The sequence below is a fragment of the Cydia strobilella genome, chromosome 7 (assembly GCF_947568885.1).
Source record: "Cydia strobilella chromosome 7, ilCydStro3.1, whole genome shotgun sequence".
Lineage (NCBI taxonomy): Eukaryota > Metazoa > Arthropoda > Insecta > Lepidoptera > Tortricidae > Cydia > Cydia strobilella.
In genome coordinates this window covers 1,975,692-1,988,238 of record NC_086047.1, presented here as the reverse complement: position 1 = coordinate 1,988,238, position 12,547 = coordinate 1,975,692, and the positions used below count along the sequence as shown (strand labels likewise).

General features: G+C 36.7%; 1 protein-coding gene across 4 annotated transcripts in view; it reads left to right on the top strand.

Annotated features, from left to right (window-relative positions):
• The window catches only part of LOC134742909 (uncharacterized), a 172,026-nt gene that overhangs the window by 99,663 nt on the left and 59,816 nt on the right, over window positions 1-12,547 (top strand). The window contains exon 1 of one of the 4 annotated variants that reach the window (XM_063676111.1): window positions 11,443-11,730. The exons of 2 other annotated variants lie outside the window; for them this stretch is intronic. The gene's annotated coding sequence lies outside the window, so the exon portion shown is untranslated. Of the gene's footprint in view, window positions 1-11,442; window positions 11,731-11,991; window positions 12,011-12,547 lie in introns of those variants that run through there. One more of the 4 variants, XM_063676114.1, reaches the window with a different exon arrangement.

Below are 12,547 nucleotides of genomic sequence, written 5' to 3'. Positions count from 1 at the left end.
GTGTTGCAAACAAAGGCTAGCTCACGTAACGTTTATTGCCGTCTACTGTCTTTGTGACGGCCGGCATTTGCAAACTAAGATAAGGAATCCCAAATGTATCTTAATTGGTTATCTTTATGGGGAGGCGAAGCTTAGCCTAAACAACAACTAATAAACTGTCCTTACTACCTATTTGTTTGTCTCATTACCTGTTTTACCCTTTCCATTATTAAGATAAAAGAATCCTAAATGCATCGTAATTGGTTATGTCTATGGGAGGCGGAGTTTAGCTCGCTCGTAAGGATCGAGGTAAAAAAAATCTGAACTGCTTGGATTGTACATTACCATCGACATAGTCATGCTCAACGGCCTAAAATCTGTCAACAAGTGGGTCTTTAACCTCCACGTACCCAAAGCTCGCTTAAAGCGCCTCCAATGTGTCACGGCTACAGCTAACAAAGGCCTTTGTACGTCACAGGACATTACGGTACCGTTTTCTTTGTTATGTTGTTGTTATGTTGCTAAACTATAGAGATAAATGTCATCGGCACCCGCGGCCCGTCGAGCGATACAAAGGCTAACTGAAAAGTGATATGTTTGTCTCTCCCATCACGGAACAATGGTGTTCCGGACCTTTGGGAGGCTTGCGAGGAGCCGAAGCCAACACGTAGATGCCCTTTTGACACTTTAATGAAATGTAAGGGGTACACCGAGCGGATGATGCCCTTGCCCTTGGCATGGGACGCACGCAGAGGCAGCACCCGCCAGGGTGTAAGGACTATTGATAGTTGATGGAATCTAGCGAGCGAACTGTCATAATTCGTGTATCGGGAGCTTATAAATTAAAGATAATACAATCAAGAACTACATATATTTTTTCCACGTCTACGAATGTCAACGTCTCTTAGAAAAATATGATCATACGAATATAAGGAGATTTTTCACCTTCTGGCTCAGGGAACCGCCTTAAATTGCTCCCAAAACTATTCATACCTGAAGTCCAATTCAGATGTAACAATCTCTACTTATTTACAGGTAGTGACGAATCGATAGATACCTATCTAATTTTTTTTAGAATTTCTTTACAGAAATCGAGTACACATCCATCCGTAGCGTGAGAGCGTGACCAATGCAACTTTATCCAGGATACGTGGGTAACTACCACAGCAAATGCGAAAAAACTGAAATTCCAGCTTGCATTTTTTCATTTCGCTGTCAGCATTTTAAAGGACAATGCAAACAAAATACAGTTTTCGCGAATTCCAACTGCTGCTACGCGTGTTCTCGTGAGGTAGATTGGCTGTTTGGCATGCGGTCCTTTGCCTCATTCAGGGTGCGAAGAGGACGTTTGTTTTTTTTTTATTCGGCCGAGGCAGCTGGCGTCGGACGTGTGATGACACTCACGGAGGCTTTGTAACGCGTCAAATAAAATAAAAATGAAACATGTCCAATGCCCTTTTTTTGACTAAAACGGAATAAAACGTAGTTGTCAATATTTTTATTAAAACAATTCGGATTAATAATAAAACCAAATGGTAAAAAGGAAGCCAGGCAATTATTTCAAGACCATAGCGTGGTCGTGAGCCAATGAAGCTGGATATCCTGATTTGAATTCCAGTATTGTATGCATTTATTTGCATAATGACTATTTATTAGCATTAGCAGAATGCTTAAGTAAATATTTTTATAAGTATCTAAGTAGGTATGTATCTATATAATCGCATTAGTATGAATACCCATAGTAGCGCTGGTGGCCTAGCGGTAAAGCGTGCGACTTGCAATCCGGAGGTCGCGGGTTCAAACCCCGGCTCATATATACCAATGAGTTTTTCGGAACTTATATACGAAATATCATTTGATATTTACCAGTCACTTTTCGATAAAGGAAAACATCGTGAGGAAACCGGACTAATCCCAACAAGGCCTAGTTTCCCCTCTGGGTTGGAAGGTCAGATGGCAGTCGCTTTCGTAAAAACTAGTGCCTACGCCAATTCTTGGGATTAGTTGCCAAGCGGACCCCAGGCTCCCATGAGCCGTGGCAAAAATGCCGGGACAACGCGAGGAAGATGAGTATGAATACCCATAATACAAGCTTTACGGAATTGTCCGTAAATCCCAAATATGGACGGTTGCAGCAGCTTCACGGTTGCCACCCTTCCCACTACACGCTTCTTTTATAAAGGCCCTCAAACATAAACCATGCACTGAACAATCTGAACATGCATCTAATGCGTGCAGTACTTTATTTTCCTCATACGTAACACTGAGCTGAGCACATTACGCGCCAGCGCGCGACAAAGGCTTTTTTTTATAAAGCGGCGCCCATTGTAGTTTCCTACGCGTCTGCGGTTATTATAAATCCTGCCAGTATTAATAATGAACGAGAACACTTTGATAGTGCTCCGGTAAACATCCGAGTGTAGTAAATAAATATTATGTAGGTGTTTATCTCAGCTGTTGAATAATATGCGAAGTATGGTTTACATTTTGTTCGAGCCGATATGGAGTATGTTTAGTATGTTGTTCAAATTTCATGAAAGATGGCGCTGTTACAAACGCAAACTAGGTAACGCTAGTTCATCCTAGAATATTTATATAAAACTGTCAAATAAGAGAATAAACCATTGGTAACGTAGCAACTTGTATAATGTATAAATGATTATGATTATGATTATTATGATTATCTTTATAAACACTTTTCCAGCTATCTTCTAGCTGATAGATAGCTGGAAATACATGGACTCGACAAGATAAAGAGAGAGATCATTGGAAGGGCTTGGAGGAGGCCTTTGCTGAAAAATGGGTACCTCACCTAGAATGTAGAATATGAGTTAGTGTTAAATCTATTTTGCAATATTTTGTGAGAATAAAGGCTTTATTATTATTATTATGGTTTACATACTATATTTGCATTACGTAAATGCCACGAATATTCGGCGAATACCGAATATTTGTTGCATCTACCGAAAAATAAAAATTAGACAACATAAATAACCAAAAACTAGGTGTATTCAAAAATGTTCTTGGAAAGTTGTTAAATACGAAGACCCTTTTTGAGCATTTGTTGATTACAAAACATTTTAGTTTTTATTATGGGTCTGATAATATGATTTGATTGACTCTAATTCATTCATTCATTCATTCATTATGTTTAACAAAAATATATCTTAGCAAACGTTGTGCTTTGTTGGCGAATATTTTTCATAATAATTGTGACTCAAAATGTTCGCATTTCATTTCAATTTCAAGAATTGGCGTAAGCACTACTTTTTACGAAAGCGACTGCGATCTGACCTTCCAACCCAGAGGGTAAACTAGGCCTTATTGGGATTAGTCCGGTTTCCTCACGATGTTTTCCTTCACCGAAAAGCGACTGGTAAATATCAAATGATATTTCGTACATAAGTCCCGAAAAACTCATTGGTACAGTCGTCATCAGATATATCGGAGCTGCCAAGGTGCTCAGAAATATGTGAACAAGCACTTTAACGCCTTCACAATAGAGACGTGATCAGAGCGCCTGACAACTGTACAAACAGCTGTCGGATGACAATGCAATATTATGGTACCATCGAGCTGATCTGATGATGGAGACACAGGAGGACCTAATTGTGTTTGGGGTTTTTAGAATTTTATTGTCTCTATGAGTAGGTATTAGTTGCCTGTGGTAAGAAAAGTACAGTCAGCGATAAAAGCTTATACCAAGAATGAAATTTTTGCTAAAAACTGAACATACATTTGGTAATCGCTACAATTTCTAAATATAGACCTACTTAACTCAAATGGTTAGGGAATGTAAGGTAAGGATTTAATGTTTATATTTAGCTCAATTACATACGATTAATAATTTACCTTCAATAACTATAATATTTTCACAAAATGTACAAACGGCAAACCAACAAATTAGCAAGTTAGTAACTAGGCCGAGCCCATGTCATTCAAATTGGAATTATTGAAACATTCAACCGCCTCCAGGCAATATTTGGAAAATAAAAATAGAATCGAAACGATCGGAACTCGGCGGCCATTTATTTATTGATGTCATTTTGTTCTCATTCACCCGTCGCCCTAATACATATACGGACAAGTCCGAGCGAAATGAACGCGCGATATATGTATAAATGACATCATTTAGATATTGTTTGTCTTGATGTCAAGCGAACGTTCGAATTGACCTCTCGCGCTAATAGCATTGCTCATTGCGGGCGGTAAATAAATTATTCGAAGGCTACTTTATTTCGTAATAAATATGATACACACCTCACGTTCACCCGTATTTCTAATTTGATTTGCCGAAAACCTTTCAATACTCGCAATAAAACAAATATTATAGGAAATCTTACACAAATCGACCTATATTTTTTTTTTAACAAAAATATTAATACATATGGAATAATATGGTTTCGAAAACAAACTGCATAAAAGTTCTTTCTAATACTACTTAAATCCCTTATTTGCATAAGGACCCTTCAAGTTCGACAATTCGTCTACCTATATGACTACTGTGCAAGATAGCCCATCTAGATAACGGACTATGCAGAGTGTTCCGCACGTCATCTAATGAAAATCGCGATAGATCCCATCCTTGACGGACAAACGCCTCGGAGCACTTTGAAGAACCTTATCTCAGGGTCTCATTCCGCCCTACAAAGCGGACATGGAGCTCTATTTATAAAACGCCCGGCTAGCGACCACACGAAAAGGTGCGAAGATTAAAGATCGTATCGGCCGGAGTGCGTTTTCCATGTCATGCCACTTCAAAGACGCTCACTTGTTTGCTGAATGTATAGTGCAAGTTTTTTTTTAATGGAAACTTATAATCCACGCAAGAATCACGCAAGAGTAATTTGCCTATAGAAAATTCAAAGGCGCTCTAGACAAAGATTAGCATTCAGTTTTGAAAATATTATCTTGATTATTTTATATGACTACTACTACTACATAAAGAGAGACATTAAAATACGAGTGTGGGTTTATGAAACGAACGAAGTGTGTTTCATAAAAGGATCACACGACTTCACACGAGTGTTTAATGCCTAATTATATAGGTACAGTTTCATACACCGCATAATTATGCATATTGAATAATAGTATAACTTTATGTACTATATGTATATATAAAAAAGTCAAGTTGATATTTTCAGTGTTCAAATAAACCAAGAAGTGAAACGATTTTTTTATGTCAATTATAGTCCCAATAGCAAAACTGTGAGCAAAATGTAAGTTATTCTTAAACAAATGTATCAAAAGGTAGGTGTATTTTTGTGTAACTACTCCTTACAGAGAGATAGTGGCCGAGTGGATCTGACGTCCGACTCAATCCGGAGGTTGCGGGTTCAAACCCTGGCTCGTACCAATGAGTTTATAAATACGGAATATCATTTAATATTTACCACTAGCTTTTCGGTGAAGGAAGGCAAATAAATTCAAAGGTGTATGTAAAGTCCCCAACCTGCATTGGACCGGCTGGAAACTATAGCCCAAGCGCATGAAAGTTAATATCTGCCCGGCAGTGAGACGTATATAGGCTGAATATTATTGTTACTATTTACAATTAATCATGTTTTTTGATAATGCCAGTAAAATTACATTTCTCCATATTTCTTTCAGAATGACGAAAGTAACTCTGACAAGATATTACATTTCTTTCCATTAAGACAATTTATAACAAGTCGTCGCACCGGAGGCACTCGGGCACTTAAAATGTCACCGAATTTTATAAACTTTATCCCACCAACTTATGACAGCAGAAATGCGATTTTACTTATTTTCAAGTTAAATGTCAACGGTATTTGAAATACTAAAGTTTCATAAAAAAATTTGGTACCTAACCTGTCCCAAGGCGTTTCGCTTTAAGTATTAAAAACCGGCCAAGTGCGAGTCGGACTCGTACAGGAAGGGTTCCGTACCATTACGCAAAAAAACGGCAAAAGAAATCACGTTTGTTGTATAGGAGCCCCACTTAAATATTTCTTTTATTCTGTTTTTAGTATTTGTTGTTATAGCGGCAACAGAAACACATCATCTGTGAAAATTTCGATTGTCTAGCTATGAAATGAAATAAAAATATTTTTAATACAGTTGCTCAAAAAGTGCTACTTTACGTAGCTGTTTAGCATGCGGAAAGTTGGTTTTCGTGAACTAGTGCTTTTTACTTTTCCAATTTTTTTAAATTTATACTTGGTCCAATTCATGACTTCTACTTATTGATGAGTGTTAATATTAGTTTCATTTAAACGTCGTAATCAACATTAAAACCTACTGTTAATGTAAGAATACGAAAAATATACATATTTTATAATTTAATTACTTACCTCATCACCATTGTAACACGTTTATTTTTTAATATTGAATATTGAAAAACCGTTCTTAATAAGGTGTCTGAATGGAACGGAATAGCTGCCGAAACGCCTGTCAAAGAAGAGGCGTTTTTTCTTACTTTTACTACCTACTAAGAGGCATTTTAAGTTTCCAAAGTTTTTATTTCTTACTTGTTGTTTTTATAATTTTTTCGCAACTGTATTAAAAAACGTCGTTCGATACACGTCCGGAAATGTCAATCTTCACTCGTCCCGAGTCTTGATACGAACGATGAACGTGATATCTCGGTACTCGTGAAGTAATGACATATTTTCCGCACTAGTTACAATAAAACATAATACTATACTATGCTATACAAATACAGTCATGAGATACAGCCTGGTGGCAGACAGACAGACAGACGGACAGTGGAGTCTTAGTAATTGGGTCCCGTTTTTACCCTTTGGGTACGGAACCCTAAAAATTTTATTCTAATTAATTCTAATCAGAAACACTCAAATAGAGAACGTCCTTAAACTTCAAATAAAAATTTTACTGAATTAATTAAACAGAATTTCAAATGTTGAGTGTTGAAACAAGAGCAAAACAGAATTTCGGTAATAGTCGGTTCTGTTTTTAGGATCATTAAAAGAGTTTCGCTAGGATAACTCTTGAATTCAGTATTAAAGTCACCCTACTAAATCGTGTACCATACCGAAAATGACAGCTTTTTTTTCAATTTAATTTTTTGTGCGTTATGTTGATATCCAGAGGAAAGAAAATACTCTTGTTCGGTACTTTATATGTACGCACAAATACTATGTATTTTTCTTTTCTTATTTCTAAATCAGTTAATACTTAATCGAATAACTAGCATAGTCCAAAACGGGACAAGCCTAAAACGGAACGCTATACCGAAACTCGAGTGTTGCCATACTCTCTTCTCAACGATCTAAAAAACTAAAAACACGAAAACCGCCGTCGCATCGCTCGCTCCGAAGCTTGAGCTCAAAACCCAAAATCAAACCATACCAAGTGTCTAGCACAAATAGAAGATCGTCTGTCGACTCCAGCCTTTGAGGTTGCTACATTCATCATCGAAGGAACAGGGGCCCCGGGAGAAAGTCTACCAAGTCATCAGGTTAGTCCCAAATTACGGTCTATGCTAGGCTATAAACTACATTTCCCCAACAACTCTATGAGATTGTGTATTGTTTCACTCAATAAGGCTTAGTTTTTAATTATTAATTTATTTAACTGTCATACCAAAGGCTGTCAGTTTTGTGACGATAAGCCGACCACATTAAAAAAGGCCAACAGTTACCAAACACCAACTTAAACTCTGACCAGTAATATTAAATATATGACCATGCGATTCATGCGCCATGTTGCGGAATTTCATAGGAACTAATTTCTTACACTGGCAATAATTTTGATGATTGGTTGTCACTGCTGTCAGTGTCATTGTGGCGGTTTACTTGAATAATATACTTGAGTGTTGAATATTAAATAATAAATGACAAAAATACGCAAAACTGTACATAGTCTAGAGCAAAACAGTGTAAATAATGTAAATTATAAACTGCTGGAAAATAGCAGTTCTGGAAATTAAACTATTTCGCTACGAAACATTTCCAAATTCACATCAGAGCTGACAGGTAAACAATTTTTTTTTTTAAATGAGAATTATCGATGGTATAGAAAGGATCGCAATCTCTTATGGCAGAATTGTTGTAAAAGTGACCGCGTTAAGCTTTAAATAATAGTTCCTAATCTCTCCGGTGGCGCTAGTTAGGCTCTGGGACATGAGTATAACATGAACCATATAAGGCAACAAATAACCCGACCAAATTACGTAGGTTGTTTTTGGTAGTATTTCGGTGTATGGTGGCGCCGCCTGATTACTGTTTTTTGATGGACACTTTTCATACATAGAGATTTGGCTCCTTTATACAGTCTCCATGATGAGAATAATAAGAAGAAGATAAGCACAATTTTGATATTGATGCAAATTTATAGTGTAATTTTTATCCTGAAATAAATAAATCTAATCTAATCTAATAGCGCCCTCTTGGACAATGACAATGATCATATATTCCTGGTCAGGCTTTACATCATTTCTTCATTTAAAATAATCTCAAGGCATACAAACTAAAGTATTTTGATAGAAAATACCACGAATATACAGACAGCAGCAAGTTATATTCGCTATTTACATTGCAGCGCCACCTACACGCATTTAACGTCACTACGCACACTGCTTGCTTGTAAGCTGCGTGGCTCGTTAAGCTTAGTAACTTGTTCAACGTTAAACTTGCTAAGTTGAGACTTTGATACAAGATGGCGCCACGTGGGCGTCTTCATAGAGTAACTTATACTAGAGCGGTACTGTCATAGTAAATTTTGTAACCCCAGTAAATTCACTGCCATGTGTCGACACACTTTAAAACTAAAAATAAATATTTATAAAAATACGATAAAATGTATTTAAATATGGATAAATGATTTTTTTATTTGCATTAATTATTTTTATATGATTTTGACCCATGTTCTTTCACCGGTATGCGTTAAAATTATAAATAACAAACGAAACAGTCAACGCCCTCTATACGAGTGTAGGCCAAAACTAGTGGCGCCATCTGATCGAGAATCAAATTTTCGTGATTTTCGAGGCACGTTTTTTTCTTAGACTGTATCCATCTATTACGGAGTTATATCTATCTTTGGCGTCTTTCTTACAGCTTGCACGAATGTGGGCAATTTTAAGACGATAGTGGACGACCCGACCCGACCGCTTCTCCCACGTACGCACATGTACGTAGTCCCCATGTTCCTCCCTGGATATTGACATTATAGAAAATATGTTTACACAATTTAATTTAATTATATCCCGTAGATAAACGAAGGGGTTTGATTTTTTCGGCAGATTCATAATAAAAAAAATCTGTGATTAATATAACAAAACACTAAAAACCAGAAAATCGGAAGAAAAATAAAGAAATGGCGCGCCGCGTGATTCTTCCGTTTGAAGATATGGCCGTCGCGCGGGTTTAATTTTATCTTCATTTCATTTCATTTATTTATTGCATTCCATGGTACATACAGATGTTATCTTAAACAACTGAATAGGGTATAACAAGTTTAACTTAATAGCTAAATATCTTGTATCTCAAATACTCTGAAAATATAACTTCTGTTTAAAATTTTGCTCTGCAGCTTGTTGGTACCCTATACTGCTATGGTATACAGGGTAACGATATACTCTGTCTCACTTATAAATTCGCACGTAAGTGTAACAGGGAGGTAACATGTCGAACGTGGTTCGCGGTAAGCCCTCTGAAAATAAATGAAATATATCTAATACATAATATTGTCTTCGGTTACCGCGATAGTTACTCATGAAATAAAACTATGAAAACGGATTATATCGCGTATATTGAATTTATAATACATCCCGACGTGTCGAACCCTTTACAGCGTTCGTGGTCAACGGGTGACTGAGGAAAAATTACAAAGTGCAAAAATACCCACATACTAAAATAATGAACAATCATAGACTACAAACTTTAAGGCTGGTTGTACATGCAAAATCGGTTCATAAGGCTAGTTATACACTACAATTATTTTCAAGTAAAGGTATATATATATACGCGATAAAAAATCTATACATGTTTTCGTGATTTTTCTATCAAGCAAACTTTAACCTTTTAAGATTTTGGTTGGAGTCTGATTGAGATATTATTATCGTAACATCTGTCATCAGTACAGCTACCGTCCACCAGTTTGGCACTGACATAAATTATATTAGTGCGAGCGAGATGTATAGAAAGTAAATTAGGTAGACGTTAGCGTATATGTCAGTGTTGACACTGTCAGTGACTCGTGGTACGGGTACAGTTGTCGAAACTTTAGTGGGGAAGTTGAAGATGATTACGCTCAGATATATGTAATGCTAATGATTATTATTGTACTTTGTGTAAGTCTTAGAGGATATAACCAAACGGAGACGCCTTGTCTGTAATTTTCTGAACAAAAAAATCTGCCGATTTTTGCGCGGGAGGGGAACGTCAAATGTATACGTAACGTAAAAATAGCCATATCAGTTAAACGTCAGTCCATACAATGTGTATGACCATTGACCGACTATTTTCGACAGAGGGGAACGCCTGTTAAATAGCTACTCCATTTGGTGGTGGTCCTCTAAAGTGTAAGTACGTGAAAACTCAGGAAAATTAGTGACGATTATGTTCATTCCGTCACTCATTTTATGAAGGTACAGACAGAACTAAATAGCAGCGACAACAACGACTCCGCAACATCATTTCACAAATCGGTAATTTGTCTATAAACTCATGGGCAAAGCGGATAAACATATTTTTTTTAATAATTGATAGGTATTTTTTCTTCAACTCATTTACATTACTACTCTAGTGACTCTTTACAATTATGCTTTGCATTCACACGTTACTTTGCTAACAGTAATATCAGTTCTAGCTTTTGAAGTCATAAACTTCATAATTTATTTTAGGCATATTAATCCTAAGTTGTAAAGCCTTGAAATCGATTAAATAATAAAAACGACTTTAGCAATTCACGATACTTTCAACAACAATCTTATTTTTCAACAAAAAGATTCTTGAGCAGGTATTAAATGAGTATTACAATACATCCTTCCAAACGCAACAAAAGACAAATCGGTAGCAAAATAAGCCTTGAAATCCACAATACACTCGTGACCCGGCAACATTGATCCAATACAAAATAATAAGCAGTAATCATGAAGAAAGGGTTATGGAATGAAACCATGAATGGGAGCGTGCAGAGGAAAAACGCCCTAAGTAAGCAGTTTTGTATGTACTTAGCCGCAGTCTTTTTCCTTGAGACTTGCTGGCGTATTCGAATTTTAGTTCAATCAATCTTTGGGTATTATGGCTCCATCGATATTGTCGATGATTCCGCCAACGTCAAGGTTTAGGAAGGCCGAATTTTAGTTATTCGATCCTTTAGAACCATAAACGTCACTTTTGGACACTGAGATTAGTATCACAAAAACAGATCGAATAACTAAAACTCGAGTTGGCATATTGCATTGGCGATCTGCAAGGTTTTGGCGGGAAACCCACTCAGTTACAGCAGAGTCGGCGCGCGCGGTCCACGCGTCCGTTCTATAGTTAATTCCAAGCCCGATGCGATCGCGAACGCGACGTTTTGTCTCCGTCTTTTTGTTTTGACAATTTGTTTAAATGGAAGTATTGAGGACTAACCTCGTTTCCCATTGTCTCTATTCTCTTTAACATGGTGTGACTATGCTTTGTTGACGTACAAAAACAATGTTAGCTCTACTTTCCTAAGTTAAACAAAAGTGAATAAGTTTTCTAAAATTCCTAAGTCATTCAGCTACAGACCAGCAACCGTTAGTGTTACTGTAATTTTTATTATCTAAAAAGATAAGTAAGTATTTCAGCCTGAAAATTTAAAAGAAAAACGTTTAACAATCTAACTATCTAACAGAAAATTGCAATTGTAATGTAACTAATCATAAATCATCATTAACGGAAAACATATCATGTCATTAAGTAACATAATTTTATCTTAATCAACAATTTAATCACGAAACGTAATCAACTAACGACAAATCATTAAGCTTTTTATGTGCATCGCTGGTTTAGTGCTAATGTAAACGGACTGAATGTGGCTGAAATAAACGGTAATCCAGCATGAGTTGAGACAGGTAGGTTTGATAATATTTATCGATGTATCTAATATATCTTAAAAATAGACATTTAGCTTACCTCCCTCTTCTCGCGTCGTGTTCCTCATTGCTGAGGGTCGTGAAATCCCCGTGGAATCAGCTTCACTTTAACGGTGTCCCGCCATCTGTGCCTGTTTACGCGTAACATGCGTGTGCGTATTTAGATAGGGTCTCCTTCGGAATCCCTAACAACATTTGTCCTAAATTCATACAATGTTAGGATAACCAAAATTAGGGCATACGAGTGTTAGGACAAATGATCATTATGACAAACAATATTAGGGAATGCAAAAATAGGATAAATTGTTTTAAGGATTCCGATATAGATCCTTTAGATACACGTGCAGGCAAATTCCACAACGCAGGCTTCGTTAGTATAATCAAGCAAAAAAACATCCACAACAGAGAGATTTATATATTGATATATATATTTACTGTTAACGGTTTACTGTAACTATGATAAATCGTCACATGACAAAAGAGCGGGGACAAACTGTGTCGTGTCTACTTACCCAA